The following is a 17374-nucleotide window of genomic DNA, read 5'->3' on the forward strand; positions in this document are numbered from 1 at the left end:
ATAAACAACTTCAGCAAAGTGGCTGGGTATAAAATTAACTCAAATAAATCAGTAGCCTTCCTCTACACAAAAGAGAAACAAGCCGAGAAAGAAATTAGGGAAATGACACCCTTCATAATAGACCCAAATAATATAAAGTTCCTCGGTGTGACTTTAACCAAGCAAGTAAAAGATCTGTACAATAAGAACTTCAAGACACTGAAGAAAGAAATTGAAGAAGACCTCAGAAGATGGAAAGATCTCCCATGCTCATGGATTGGCAGGATTAATATAGTAAAAATGGCCATTTTACCAAAAGCGATCTACAGATTCAATGCAATCCCCATCAAAATACCAATCCAATTCTTCAAAGAGTTAGACAGAACAATTTGCAAATTCATCTGGAATAACAAAAAACCCAGGATAGCTAAAACTATCCTCAACAATAAAAGGACTTCAGGGGGAATCACTATCCCTGAACTCAAGCAGTATTACAGAGCAATAGTGATAAAAACTGCATGGTATTGGTACAGAGACAGACAGATAGACCAATGGAATAGAATTGAAGACCCAGAAATGAACCCACATACCTATGGTCACTTGATTTTTGACAAAGGAGCCAAAACCATCCAATGGAAAAAAGATAGCATTTTCAGCAAATGGTGCTGGTTCAACTGGAGGTCAACATGTAGAAGAATGCAGATTGATCCATACTTATCACCCTGTACAAAGCTTAAGTGCAAGTGGATCAAGGACCTCCACATCAAACCTGATACACTCAAACTAATAAAGAAAAAGTGGATAAGGACCTCAAACAAATGGGCACTAGGGAAAATTTTCTGAACAAAAGATCAAGAGTTGACGAATGGGACATCATAAAGCTGCAAAGCTTCTATAAGGCAAAGGACACTGTCATTAGGACAAAATGGCAACCAACAAATTGGAAAAAGGTCTTTATAAATCTTGCATTTGATAGAGGACTAACATCCAATATATAAAAAGAACTCAAGAAGTTAAACACCAGGGAGGCAAATAACCCTATTAAAATGGGGTACAGAACCGAACAAAGAATTCTCAGCTGAGGAATATCAAGTGTCTAAGAAGCACCTAAAGAAATGTTCAACATCCTTAGTCATCAGGGAAATGCAAATCAAAACAACCCTGAGATTCCACCTCACACCAGTCAGAATGGCTAAGATCAAAAAGTCAGGTGACAACATATGCTGGCAAGGAAGTGGAGAAAGAGGAACACTCCTCCATTGTTGGTGGGATTACAAACTGGTAAAACCACTCTGGAAATCAGTGTGGAGGTTTCTCAGAAAATTGGACATTCCACTACCTGAGGACCCAGCTATACCTCTCATCATTTGGGCATATATCCAAATAATGCTCCAACATACAAGAAAGACACATGCTCCACTATGTTCATAGCAGCCATATTTAAAATAGCCAGAAGGTGGAAATAACCCAGGTGCCCTTCAACAGAAGAATGGATAAAGAAAATGTGGTACATTTACACAATGGAGTACTACTCAGCAATCAAAAGTAATGACATCATGAAATTCATAAGCAAATGGATGGAACTAGAAAATATCATCCTGAGTGAGGTAACCCAATCACAAAAAAAAAAAAAACATACATAGTATTCACTCACTGATAAGTGGGTAAGTGGGTATTAGTCCAAAAGCTCGAATTACCCAAGATACAATCCACAGAGCACATGAAGCTCAAGAAGAAGGAAGACCAAAGTGTCTTAAAATATGGAACAAAAATATTCACAGGAGGGGATATGGAGACAAAGTTTGGAGAAGAGACTGTAGGAATAGCCATTCAGAGACTGCCCCACTTTGGGACCCAGCCCATATATATATAGCCACTAGAACTAGACAAAATTGATGAAGCCAAGAAGTGCATGCTGACAGGAGCCTCATATAGCTGTCTCCTGAGATCCTCAGTCAGAATGTAACAAATACAGAGTCCAATGCTAGCAGTAAACCATTGAACTTAGAATGGGGTCCCTTTTGGAGGAATTAGAGAAAGATTAAAGGAGCTGAAGTTGCTTGCAACCCCATTAGAATAATAATACTAACGGAGCAGAGTCCCCAGGGAGTAGACATGGACATATTCATGGCTCCAGCTGCATATGTAGCAGAGGATGCCCTTGTTGGGCACCACTGGGAGGAGAAGCCCTTGGTTCTGACAAGGCTGGATCCCCAAGTGTAGGGTAATTTCAGGGCTGGGAGGTGGTTGGGGGGGGGGGGAATACCCTTGTAGAAGAAGGGGAAGGAATGGAATAGGGGACTGGACTGGAAACTGGGAAAGGTAATAACATTTCAAATGTAAATAAAAAAATATCCAATAAAAAAAAAGAAAACATTTCAAAACTGCAACACAATGATATGGCAAAAAAAACTATGTGGTAATACTCATATTATTCATAAATGTTGAAGGTTATATGACCTCTGCAGAAGTTTAATTTAATACCTCATGGAACAATAATGAAATAAATTACATAGTGAAAAGAAATGTAATTTCTTCTAAATATGTTCAATGTTCAATATTATAACTATTATGTAGCTATAAAATATTTCCCAGTGCTTGGAGAATACAAACTATGGCTTCTACCGTAGTGTATAAAGACAACTATGACAACCTCAAAAGGATTGTCTATGGCCTCAACCTCACAGTAATGCAAATCACATTAGATGCATTAGTAGTCTATTTTGTTATCAACTTTTAGTGTAATTCTGCTTTCATACTGAATTTAAACATTTTACTACATTGAGTATGTAAATCAGTAGCAGAAAGTTTATGCTTTTGCCATGTGCATGAATAAACGCACTTGAACATGTTCACATGTGTATATACACCACACACACACACACACACATACACACACACACACACACACAAAGAAAATGAAGAGCACATATTTAACTGTTAACTTTTTGTTTAGGCTCACAGAGGAGAGAGTTTCTGAATATTTTATCAGTTACTACATATTTACATTAAACTTGTTTTTTGCTATGACTTGTGAATACAAAGTGGAGTCTAACTCTTCTAAGAAAGACAAAAACTCTGATGCTATCTATAGCTGTGCCCTCAGACTTTTCACTCCCATAGTAAGATGCTATATTTACTAGCATGCTTACTGTAAGGCATTGTTTTCTTCTTAAAGTTGAAAATCCCTCAGTAACAGTAGAATGATTCTACTCATGTCCCCTTGACTATTACTTTATGGACATGACTTTACTAGTCTTGTAGTGATTTCTTCAATCAGCTCTAAGAAATTGTTCTTATTCTCTTAATGTGAGATGGTATTTGAGGTTTTATTTGGAAAAAATAGAGACTTTATCTGATACACTTCATGAACATGAAGTTCTAACAGAAACTTTAGAACCCAAAGCAGAATCCTGACTTCGATATCTGAGGGAAACAATGACAATATAAGAGGTGGGCTGAAATAAGTAACCCAAGAAATTACTGTAAAACTATGTTATATGCTGAAGAGTTGAACTGAGTGATACCATTTTATCTGCAGGATAAAGAACTTTGGAAACAACAAGCAATAACCCTTGCATAGCATTTAGTATTTACTGTGGAATGTTCCCATTGTATCACTGAGAAAGTTATTGTCTGTGCAGCTATACACAGAGATAGGTGCCTATTCATATACGGAATCCTACGTGACTAAGATTATCACTTTATCTGTTAACTTTCATAATATCCACGATGATTCTTTTAGAGGTACTAAAATCAGTGCACGTTCTTCAAAGGTGGAGAAATTTGGATTTGAACTAGAATAGTTCATGGTCCATCTAGTGTAGGGTATGTTTCACCATCACGAAAATGATTCAAATACTTCAGAGTCTGTTGTGTAAAAAGAGAGATAGATTCCACTCAGGAAGATAACTCATGTCATGCTGTGATTAGCTCTAGAACTACACAGAACTCAAGGAAGGCGAGCAATGATGTCAACTCTTGAGAGTAGGATCAGTACCCAGGCAAGCCTCTCCATCAGAATGCTGTTTATGTGTAACAAGTGATTCCTTGTCCTGGGCACCACTGTCTATCCAAGGACTTTTATCACCATTTCTGACCCTTCTCTTATTTCCTGTAGCAAACTGGCATCTGTGATAACTTCAAATACCTCCAGACATTAAGAAATATTCCCTGGAATTCACATTCACCCAACAACTACTGACTTCCAGACAAATTTAGGAAATTCTCTGGCTCAATTCAAGAGAAAAAGAAGAAGAAATCATTGAATTATGAAGCTTGGTAAGGGAACAGCACCACAAAAACATAGAGGCTAAAAACAATGAACCTGAAAAGCCAGTAAAAGGTGAGGAACAGAACTGAGCAGACAGACGAAAGGGCAGTGCTATCTGGACTACTCCCTCCTAAACCCAAAGCTTCATCTCCCTCCTTCACTCACCCCAGCCAAAGAATGAAATTACTCCAATCAATATTTCAAAATAAATTGTTTGTCACTTCCACACAAACAAAAAAATTGTTTCCAAGTGCTCTATGAACTTTTAATGCAGAATTATACATTCCAGGGCAGGCCTCTCTTTCCACCAAGGACAAGGAGTGCACAGAAGTGTGCCTCTCCCTGGAGTGGCCATGGCTCCTGTCACCAGTTAATGCCTAGGTTTTTCTGCCCCTCTAAGATGAGGCTTCAGAATCCCTGTCAGCACTGCATTCTGGGCAGAACCCGTTATTAACCGGAGCTGACATGTGAAAGGAAATCAATTTTTCATACCTGTTACAGATGCTGCGTTTGCCTTGATGCGTTCTGAAATGAACACAGCTATTTTGACAATCATATAAATCTATTAACTCATAAAACTTCTCTTTCTTCCAGATACCTTAGCCTACTTTTGTCCAGACCAGTACATTCAGTGTGTTGATTATCTATCTGACCTGAAACTGTTGCTTTCGCTTATTTCTTTTTCTGTTTTTTTTTTAATTTACAATTTAGCCATTGCTCCCCTCCTAGTCTCCCTCCCACAGTTCTTCATTCCTTTCTTTATTCTCCGTGTCCCGAGAGGATATACCACTGCCCACCAGACCTCCCCCTCCAGGGGCTTCAAGTCTCTCAAGAATTTAGCAAATTTTCTCCCACTGAGGCCAGACTAGGCAGTCCTCTGCTATATATGCGTCAGAGGCCTGGGACCAGCTCCTCTGTGCTGCTTGTTTGGTGACTCAGTGTCTGGAAGCTCTCAGGAGTAGATCCAGGTTAGCTAAGACTGCTGGTCTTCATATGGGACCACCCTCCTCCTCAGCTTCTTCCATCCATCCTGCCCCTAATTCAACCATAGGGGTCACTGATTTCAGTCCAATGGTTGGGTCTAGGTATCTGCCTCTGTCTCAGTCAGCTGTTGGTTAGGCCTCAGAGAATACAGCCATGCTGGGCTCCTGTATGTAAGTGCATCATAGCATCAGTAATAGTGTCAGGCCTTGCTGTCTCCCCGTGAGCTGGATTCCCAGTTGGGGCAGTAACTGGACCACCTTTCCCCTGGTCTTTTCTCCATTTTTGTCCCTGCTGTTCTTTTAGACAGGAATACTTCTGGGTCAGAAATTTTCATTGTGAGTTGGTAACACCAACCCTGCTATTGAAGCCCTGTCTGTCTCCTAGAGGTAGATTCTTCCAATTCTCTCTCCCCATTATTGGGCACTTCATCTAAGGTCACCCCCATTGAGTCCTGAGAGTCTCTCACCTCCCAGGTCTCCAGTACTTTCTGAAGGGTCTCCCTACCTCCCACCTTCTGAGACCGCATATTTCTGTTCATTCTGCAGGTCCTCTGGGCTTCTCTCCTGTCCCCACTCCTTACCTGATCCTATTCTCCTTTTCCCCTTCCCCTCCCTCTCTCACATAAATCTCTCCCTCTGACTCTTATGATTATTTTCTTCCCACAAAGTGGTATTGAAGCATCCTTACTGGACCTTTCTGCTTGTTAAACTTTAAATTCTGTGGGTTATATCCTAGGGATTCTGTACGTTTTTGGCTAATTTCCATTTATTAATGAGTGCATATCATGTATGTCCTTTGGGGTCTGGGTTACCTCACTCAGGGTGATATTTTCTAGTTCCATCCATTTGCCTGGAAAATTCATGATGCACTCGTTTTTAATAGCTGAATAGTATTCCATTCCATTGTGTAAATGCACTACATTTTCTGTATACATTCTTCCATTGTGGGACATCTGGGTTGTTTCCAACTTCTGACTATTACAAATAAGGATACCATGTACAGACTGGAACACATCACAAAAATACAAGAAATCTACAGAACAAATAGATTAGGTCAGAAAAAAAAAGATGTTGCTTTCACTTCCCTTTCAGCTTGTTGAGATATCTGATTCCCGTGAAATCTCTGCATTAATAGTTTACAGAACTTGCAAACTTTCATAAGAATTATTTGTACTTCTTGGGGCTGAAGAGATGGCTCAGTAGGGAGTGGTAGCTCTGTAGATCACTAGCTGAAACATATGAAGGATGTGCCTGCATTTCACCTGGGCAGCACAGGAGAGCTGGTTCTGCTGGTTTGGGCAGAGATGATCTAGACCCAAGGGCCTGAGAGCTGGCTACATATTCTGCTGGAAGCCTATAAAAAGACAGTGGAAGAAAGAAGGATTCATTCATTCTTTACCTGCTTGCCATTACTTTACCAGCACTTCCCTTCCTTTACTATCATTGGAGCCTACTTCTTCAGGATTCTGGCTTATAGAAAAGAACAGATGAGACGCCCAGCCTAGTGGGACTGAGCAATTACTGGATTCTTGGACTTTCCATTCACAGCTGCCCATTGTTGGATTAATTGGACCGCAGACTGTAAGTCATTCCAATAAACTCCATAGATAGATAGATAGATAGATAGATAGATAGATAGATAGATAGATAGATACATACATACATACATACATACATACATACATACATAAATGGGGAGCACTCATTTCATAAGTTTTGTGATTATAGAGAACCCTACACATATCATGACCATATTTTATCCTAGTTCTCCTTTGGAGAAAGCTTGGGGATCAAAGGTCACTTCCATGACAGCTAATCTGGTACTCCCAGGGGCAAAAAATGTAGGGAAGGCCTAACATGCTAGACTTCTTCTGACCTCCACCCAAATACTGTGGCACACACTGACCCTCACTTATAAAGTTTGATGCACCCAACTTCATGGCACGTGTTCACACACACACACACACACACACACACACACACACACACACACACACTACATACCACAAATCACACACACTTTATCAATTCCACAAAAATACAATCTAATATATTTTCCTATCCCACTTTTAAGAGCAAAGGAATGCTAATAGAACATGACTTATTTTTAATGAATATATAGAATTGTTCTTATTCATAATTCCCTTTCCCTAGGGTATTTAAAGACTCTAAAGTCTTAAAGACATTTATAATACAAAGGCAATACTAATACAAAAGTAGAGCAAAAGTGACCTACTGCAATATAATTATGAATGGAGCCTGCAGGGAACTCCCTTTACACCCTCTTTGGGATACATGTTGCTGCCTTCCTTGAAGTTCTGATGGGGTATCAGTACGATGTTCCAATCTATTTACTTACCAATAAAATACATCATGAATGGTTAACATACCCTTAGAAAGCAGGAGGAGGCAGTGCACTGGGGAAGAAATATGGAAGCTGACAAATTGTTTTAGTGTTGGGAAGGAAACAGGAATTGACATGGGATGTGACAGACCATGAGAACTGGCTAAGAGGGACAGCTGTTATTTATCTGTAAAACGTGTTTGACACGCAAGCTTATTGATCTGGTCTCCAGAGAATTTTAGAATCCAATGTTTATGCAAATGCCAGTTTGAAGTATTTATTTCAATATATCAAGCCACTCAAGACAGAATAAATGTCTATGGGCTATGTGTAGCTTGGTGGAAAACAGTGGGTTACCACTTTTGTTAACAAATGTGTGTGTTTTTTCCCAGAGCTGATGCTAGTGATTAAGCAAATAAAAAGAATCATTCAAGAATGTCCACATTATCTATAGATTATGCTGCAGTTCAAAGAAATGTATCTAGATAGTTCTTAATTTCAGAGGTAGCACAAAGAAAAGCCAAAAATAGGATTGAACAAGCTGGAGGGATTAAGGGCACAACAAGAAGATCTGAGTCAACTAACCTGGGTCAAAGGAGGCTCACAGATACTGAACCTAGGGCCTGGATCTAGGCCTCTTAAACATGTATAGCAGATGTGCAGTTAGTCTTCACGTGGATCCCCTAACAATAAGAGAAGGAGCTGTCTCTTACTCTGTTGCCAGCCATTGGATTCCCTTCTCCTACAAGGACTGCCTAGTTGGGCCTCCGTGGGAGAGGATGCACTTAGTCCTCCTATGATTTGATGCCCAGGGTTAGGTGGTTCTCTGAGGAGAAGTGAGAGGTAGGGTAACGGATGGGAGATATTTGTGAGGGTAGATCCTGGAGGAGAAGAAGGAGGACCCTGCAATCAGGATGTAAAGTGAATAAATAAATAAATTAATGGAAGAAAGTGTGAGCCACCTATTGTGGTTTTAAATTGCATGATGCATGTGTTACTGCTGTCACTCCAGTCTCTAAAACTATATTGCCTTTATGACACGGGTATTTGCATGACAACAACATTAAAGTCTGTTCTGTAACTCATTTGGCACTTATTGGAGCTCCTGCTTTCAACTAAATACAGTGTTTCATCGAAACACTAACTGAGTTATATAGCTCTGTCTTGAAGTAAAAAGTTTCAAAATGTCTCCAGATAGTTTCACTGAATCATTCACAGCTAAGTTTTAAAGAAGATACCTGCAAGTTGTGTCCAATTGTTAGAAATTATACTTTCAATATTTTTCCCTCAGATATATTTAAGATATGTGTCTCTGAAAAAAGTGTCTGTGGCAGTTCCAAGTATCCATCATTCAACCCTGTTTATGGGATTCAAGCATGGTTTTAAGGCTTCGGATTCTTGGGATGGAGCAGGTTGGCTATTTGAATTGTTACTGAATAGACACACTCACGGGGAGGTGAAGCAACAGTGATTTGTAAAGGTCTTAGCCTTTCTGTTGTGTCTTCTACTTTAAAACAGCGCACTTACCATGGCTTTTCTGTGCCAGTCAGGATGGCTGGTACAAAGAGAATAAATTTGACTACTGTGTCGTGAGTCAATAACCTAGCAAAGAGCTCTTCTGTCCCTGGGTTGTTCTATGCTCCTCCGCAGTTGCCTTGCAATTGCAGAACTCATGCTGCTTTCCTTCCTACTTAGTCATCTCACATGGCTTATGGAGCTCCCTCTGTCACAGCTCTGAGCAGTAATTGTACCTCTCTAGAAGAAAGCACCACATTACTCTCGTGAATGGGCAATTATATAAATGGAATGTATATTCTCTTGGTATATTATTTATTATTGATCTGGACATAATGTTTTATCATACAGGGACGAGATGTTATGGTATTTTCAAAAAAGAAGTATGATTTTTTAAGTTCCTTCTTCCACCCTTTCAACCCACTGTTCCTTTTCTGAGTACTATCCCATTAGAAAGCCCCCAAATCTACTTTCTATTTGTGGTCATGTATGTCCTTGTTAACCACCCTTTTTGGGCACCACAATTTTCTCTCTAGGTCTTCTTTTTGCTCGCATTAATACATATTTCTGTACATACATGTTTGTATCAGAGCCTAGGATTGGCATATGAGAAAAATCTAAGGCATTTGTCTTCCTGAGTTTGATTCACCTTATTTTTCTGTGAAGATCCACCAATCTTACTGTGAAGTTCATATTTCTTTACAGTTCAATCAAATTCAACTTCATATATGTATCATATTTTCATTGTTAATTATCTGTCCATGAGCACATGACTAGTACTGTTCCCTGCCTACTGGGAATAGAGTAGTAATCAGCATAGTTCTGCATGTATCTTATGGTATTGTAAGGAGACCTTGAGAATGTGTCCTGGGATATGGATAGGTCAGGGATAACAGTACATAGATGGTATTCTATTTTAAATTATTGGGAAGCCTCTGTATTGATCTCCACATTTGCACTGATAAGTTTGTAAGGCACCAATGTCTGTATAATTTATAGTTTCATCAGAGATTAAGCTAAGTCTAAGACTAGTTTTTATTTTCAAAGACACACGAAAGAAAAATTTGTGCAAGTAGCATGAGGTTTTCTCTGAGAATGAAACTGAAATCATTTTTACAAATACATCTCAGCCTGAGAAGTTGAAATAAACTTGTGTCCTGTCATTCCTTTGAGATGGTCTATTTTTATCCTCTCATTCTTTCTCCTCTGAATCTTTAAGCATGCTGATTATTTTTGCAGCCAATAATGATTACAATCATCATAATGACAAAAGTCTCAGGCAGTAAGTAAAAGATTAAAATTAACTACTAAGCTTCTGGAAAGGCAGCACATTGATTTGAGCTAAGCGATAAGGAGAGATTTACCATTAATAACAATATTTAACACAACTATGCACATTTTCCTGTGACCTGAACAGTGCCAAGACTGTAAGAAGGCCAAGAAAAATCTACCAAGAGGATGAATTTCCCTAAAGTCTTACATGTCTGTTAACTTTTGGCCAGGCTTGCAACAGACATTTCTGTGTCTGTGGTCATGCCAAGCACATTGTATAAAAATGTTGAATGCTTCTGTTAAATGAGGAGAATGGCTATTCCATTCCCTGTCTCTTGTGGGTAGAGTGGGAATAAGCTTGAATGGACATGCATGTCTATGATATTATATGGAAACCTTTAGAATATGTTCTGGAATAGATAGATCAGGGAATACATAGGGGTATATAGATGGTAGTTATATTGTAATTTCCTGAGAAACCTCTTTATTGTTGTCCAAATTCATGATACTGGTTTATAATGCACCAACTTTTGTGTAATTTATAACAAGGTTATAATAAAGGATTACACACTGATAAGAATGGGCTCAACTTACTCAGCTTCAGACTTTCAGAAATCCTGTTTTATGGATCTGCTGTTCATTCTTCCATTGTCAGTCAAGCATTCTAGTTGAACAAACAAGATGTCCTATACTGCTGAGTGCTCTGAAGGTGTGGTACCAGAAAGGAAAATGAACCCTAACCATTGCTGAGCTACAAAAGGGATTTCTTGTAGTTAGAGGTAAATGTGCCAAGCTAAGCCCAAGGCTATTTAAGCAGACATTATCAGTGGCATGGCCTAATGGTCTGTCAGCATTTGTCTGGTCTTAGCCTTGATCCATCTGTTCAAAATATGTATCCATCTCCATCTTGGCTGTCTTGAGCCTCTCCATGAGACAATTAGAGAGGACAGACATTTCAGTATTCTATACTCAGAGCATGCCATTTTTTAAAAAAGTGGTTATTTTCCACAGCTAAAGACTGAGTCCTTTTCAAGTGACTAAGACCCTTATTTACAACCCAGACATAGACAAATATCCTAGAGCTTTGTCTATTTCTTGCTGCCAAATGTTTCTCTTCCCACACTCCTGCCAAAAGAGCCACCTGTGCCTGGAATTCCTTGGTGACAGTTGACCTGTCTGCACTTTCTATCAAGGAGACCTTGGTGACTCTGATTCCCATGATAATTTGTCTTACTACCAGTAACAGAATCTTCCTCCAGATACCAACATTTAATGAATGCCTGACATTAAATCTCTAAGAGATTGCTAAAAGCACAAGAAGTCCTGACTCCCAGACAGGCTGGCATTTGTTAGGCTGAATCAGCAGCAGTTCAAAGAATTGAGTCAGCTCTTAGCTCATAATTGATCTTTTAATGTATGCACCTTGTTTACGATCATATTATAAAGAAAAAAAGAAATAGAAAAGACTTTCTTTAAAGGAAATAAGACCAGCATTTTGAGAAATGTTTGTTTCTACTTTGATTTAATAAATGGCTTGTGTCCATTAGGAAAGGTGATGTGTCTTTCTCATACTCTCCATGTTCCCACAGCCGGCGGAAAGACATGGATGGATTCCATGAATACAATTAGCAGATTGCTGAAGGCTTTGGAAATACACATATCAGCCTTCCTGAAAGTGTCAATAGCAGGTCAGGTGGGTAAGAAAATGTCCTGTGTTGTCCTATACTGCCATCCTGTGGTAAGTATAGGTTAAAATAGTATGATAATAAAAATTTAGTTCCTTTAGAACTCAGCTGACCACACATCACAGTGGTACCTGGATGAGCCCAGTTTTCCTCTTATGACAGAAGGCAAAATTAATAATAAAACTGTATTTTATTTTCCAGTGCTGGTGACTTCAATGATCTGCATGATAGTGACTAAATAGAGACTTAACCTAAAAGACACTAGCTACTCCAGTCACCATCTGCTCTACCCGACTCACTTGTAGGCTTAGAGATTGCAAAACTGACTTTATTTAGGGATCTGGAACTCTTCAGCCTCAATTCTGATCCACTGACCAGGAGTATGGAAGAAAAAGTTAATAGGAAAAGGAGGTTCTAGGTTAATAGGAACTCTCTTTAGTAATATTTCTTTGGGGCAATTCTGCTCTTCATTATCAGATTACCAGCAGCCTAGTTCAATAGTAAACATTAACCATGAATCAGTATCAGAAGCACAATTCAGAAGAGAAAACAAGGCCCTGGCCAATTGGCATGAGTCTGTGAAAGTGGCCAGAATCAGCAAAAATATCATGTGATGTTCTTTGGTGCATTTCTCTCTACAAAATTAAGACCAGGAAAGACCAGTGAAAACCAGCAAAGAAACCCACCACTGAAAACCGGGAAAGACAAGAGAAGAAGCAAAGTGTTGATCATGTATCAATGCAACAGTGCTACATTTTCAACTCAACAGTTCCCAACAATCACTCTTCTCTTATACCCACTTATTTTTTTCTTGGCCCTATTGAGTATACATGAATATATGGATATGCATGTGTGTGCACGTGTGTTTTTCTGAAGTTATGAAGTCTGATTGTTTTTCCTATCAATTTGCTAAAGCATGGTTTGCTGCTCATCATCAACTGACCCTGTTGAAAGATGAAGAGGACCTCAGCACACCTCAATACAGTGACTGTCGCATAGCAGAGCAAATGTGAGCAAATATCACTAAAAACTACATCTTAATTCTGAGTCTGTGTACGCTGTATCTTACTCCTCTCAGAGGGCAATGCAGCCTCAAGACTAGCAGTTATTAACCTATGAGTCCCGAACCCTTCAGAGTCAAATGATCCTCTCACAGGAGTCACTTAAGACCATCAGAAAACACAGATATATACATTACAATTCATAACAGTAGCAAAGTCACAGTCATGAGGTAACAACAAAAATAATTTTATAGTTGGGGGTCACCACCACACACGGAACTGTATTAAATGGGTGGAGCATTAGGAAGGGTGAGGACCATTCCTTGAGAGCAATTGGTGTAGATTACATAGAATCAGATCGGGACCACATTACTATATTCGTGTTGACCATGGCATCCCCAGTACTGAAAACTGGTCCTGCTTTTGGGAGGTGAAGTCCTGCTGAATGAGGAAAAAGAACATTGACGAAGTGAACAAATGTACAAGGTGCATATCTCAAATTTGACTAAATGCCTCTTCAGTGCATTATTAGATTCTCTGCTCTCTTCCACAGCTCTTGGTGACACTCTCACACATCATCACAACAGGAGAGTGTGAGAATGTTCTACTTACCTATAAAGAAGGTTTTGTTAGTGATTGCTGCTTGTTAACACAGAATTAGCATTAGTCTACTCAATTAATTTACTTTCACAGTTAATGGGATATTAAAGTCTCCTAATAAACCAAGCCAGATCAGCCAGAAGAAGGTACCATGAAAGTTAGAGAACAGAGTTATGTGAGATGAAATTCACACAGAGACATAACAGATATTAAGAGCCAGTACAGAGTACTGGAGTGGTAAAAAGTATATATATATATATATATATATATATATATATATATATATATATATATATATTCCAGACTTATTCTGAAATGTGTTATTTATATTCAACTGAAATTTTTCTTCAGTTTTCCTTATGATCATTTACTTCAAGAACCAAGTGAAAATGAGAGACTTGTCTCTCATCCCAGTAGCTAAAGGATAAAGATACTCAATATCTATAGTTAGTGTAATTAAATATACTACTTAATTGTGTAGTTCAGACATTGATTTTTTAAGGTGGCCCAGAACTTGTGTTAGTGACCAACTTGAAACACATGCCGAGAGAGAGAGAGAGAGAGAGAGAGAGAGAGAGAGAGAGAGAGAGAGAGACTATGCCTAGCACTGCCTGGATGGTCAGGAAGCAGAGGCTGGATAGCCTAGAGACCTAGTCTAAAAACAAACACTACTGGTCCAAAAAAAAAAAACGTAATGAAGTAATTACTAATGATACTCTGGTACACTCATAGACCAGAGCCTATTATGATCATCATTAGAGAGGCTTCATGCAGCAACTAACAGGAGCAGATGCAGAGGCGTGGAGCCAAATAGTAGGTGAAGCTCTGGCAATCCCTTGGGAGAGTGGGGGGGAATGAATGTAGAAATCCGAGGGGTCAAGGACACCAGGAAAACATGGCCCACAGAATCAATTAACCAGAGCTCATATGGGCTCATAAGGACTGAAGCAACAATCAGAGAACCAGTATGAGTCTGAAATAAATCTTCTTCAGGGGCTGTCTCTTACTGTTTGCTTGCTTTGAGACCTGCCTACTGGGTTGGCTCCTCCAGCCCTGGTAGCAGGGTATATGCCTAGTCGTGCTATATCTTGTTATGCCATGTTTGACTACTGTTCCTGGGAGGCCTTCTCTTTTCTGGAAGGAAGTGGAAAAGAAGTGTGTCTAGAGAACATAGGAGATGGAAGAGGGACTGGGAGAAGAGGAGAGGAAATTGTAGTTGAGATGTAATAGGTGAATGAACAAATAAATGCACTTAAGAAAATAATTTAAATGTATTATAGATTAGTTCACTGGGGTGTGGTAAGAAAGCCACTTAGTGCAGCATATATACTAGGTCCTCAGGACACTGTAACTACTCATAGTATTATGTACACATTTCTTCACATATCATTTTTGAGTGTGTTAAAATTTTTCACAGGCTTCTGACTGAAGCGCAATATTCTGTGTGCATTGCTGTGACAGCTCACAAGTTTTTCACTGGCTGCTAGCCAAGTGCCTTGTGGTTAGGATGACACTTTGCTGACATTAACTGAAAAGAAAAGGAAAAGGTGTGAATAAAGGCTGAGGGAAGGCTATAATTTCCTTAGTGGAACATTTGCCTCCACTTATTCATACATTTCAGAGAGGGGTGCTTTATTCTAAAGAATTAAAACTTAATAAGAAAAGCCAAGATGGAAGAATCCAGGGCGAACTAGTATGTGGGAGAGAATAAGGGTGGAAATTAAAAACTATCTCTCATGTCTTCTGCCCCTCCACATTCACATCCTCTAGAAAATACTCAACTGTTCCTTTACGTTGTCACATCTATTTTAAAAAACAATGTTATGGCTGCTATGACCATAGTGGAGCATGTGTCTTTGTTGTATGTTGGGGCATCTTTTGGGTATATGCCCAAGAGAGGTATAGCTGGGTCCTCAGGTTGTTCAATGTCCAATTTTCTGAGGAACCTCCAGACTGATTTCCAGAATGGTTGTACCAGTCTGCAATCCCACCAACAATGGAGGAGTGTTCCTCTTTCTCCACATCCTCGCCAGCATCTGCTGTCACCTGAATATTTGATCTTAGCCATTCTGACTTGTGTAAAGTGGAATCTCAGGGTTGTTTGACTTGCATTTCTCTGATGACTAAGGATGTGGAGCATGTCTGTGGTGCTTCACAGCCATTCGTTATTCCTCAGTTGAGAATTATTTGTTTAGCACTGTATGCCATTCTTAATAGGGTTCTCTGGTTCTCTGGAGTCTAACTTCTTGAGTTCTTTGTGTATATTGGATAATAGCCCTGTATCAGATGTAGGATTGTTAAAGATCTTTTCCCAATCTGTTGATTGATGTTTTGTCCTATTGACAGTGTCCATTGCCTTACAGAAGCTTTGCAATTTTATGAGGTTGCATTTGTCATACAACATAAGCCATTGGTGTTCTGTTGAAATTTTACACTGTGCCCATATATTCGAGGCTCTTCCCCATTGTCTCCTCTATTAGTTTCAGGGAGGTCCTTGATACATTTGGACTTGAGCTTTGTAGAAAAAGTTAAGAATGGATCAATTTGCATTCCTCTACATGCTGACCTCCAGTCGAACCAGTAACATTTGTTGAAAATACTGTCTTTTTTCCACAGTATGGTTTTAGCTTCCTTGTCAAAGATCAAGTGATCATAGGTGTGTGGGTTCATTTCTGGGTCTTCAATTCTATCTTTGTCTCTCTCTGTACAAATACTATGCACTTTGTATCATGATTGCCCTGTAGTACAGCTTGAGGTCAGGGATGATGATTTCTCCAAATGTTCTTTCATTGTTGATAAATAGTTTTCGCTATCCTGGGTCTTTTGTTATTCTAAATGAATTTGCAATTTGCTCTTTCTAAGTCTATGAAGAATTGAGTTGGGATTTTGATGGGAATTGCAGTGAATCTATAGATTGCTTTTGATAAGACTGTCATTTTTACTATATTATTCCTGCCAATCCAAGAGCATGGGAAATTTTTCCATAGACTGAGGTCTTCTTTGATTTCTTTCTTCAGAGAATTGAAGTTCTTGTCATACAGATCTTTCACTTGCTTGGTTAGAGTCACACCAAAATATTTTATATTATTTGTGATTATTGTAAAGGGTTTTGTTTCCCTAATTTCTCCCTCAACCCTTTTATCCTTTAAGTAGAGTAAGACTACTGATTTATTCAGTTAATTTTATATCACCTACTTTGCTGAAGGTGTTTCTCAGGTTTAAGAGTTCTCTGGTGGAATTTTGGGGGTTCACTTAAGTATACTATCATATAATCTGCAAATAGTGATATTTTGACTTCTTCCTTTCCAATTTGTATCCCTTTGACCTCCTCTTGTTGTCTAATTGCTCTGGCTAAGACTTAGAGTACTATATTGAACAGGTAGGGAGAAAGTGGGCAGCCTTGTCTAGTCTCTGATTTTAGTTACATTGCTTTAAAATTCTCTCTATTTAGTTTGATGTTTGCTACTGGTTTGTTGTATATTGCTTTTACTATGTTTAGTTATGTGTCTTGAATTCCTGATCTTTCCAAAACTTTTACCATGAATGAGTATTGAATTTTCACAAATGCTTTCTCAGCAACTAATGAAATGGTTATACTTTTTTTAATCCTTTGAGTTTGTTTATATAATGGATTACATTGATGGATTTCTGTATATTGAACCATCCCTGCATTTTTGGGATGAAGCCTACTTGATCATGCTAAATGATCATTTTGATATGTT

The sequence above is a fragment of the Rattus norvegicus genome, chromosome 14 (assembly GCF_036323735.1).
Source record: "Rattus norvegicus strain BN/NHsdMcwi chromosome 14, GRCr8, whole genome shotgun sequence".
In the NCBI taxonomy this organism is placed as follows: Eukaryota; Metazoa; Chordata; class Mammalia; order Rodentia; family Muridae; genus Rattus; species Rattus norvegicus.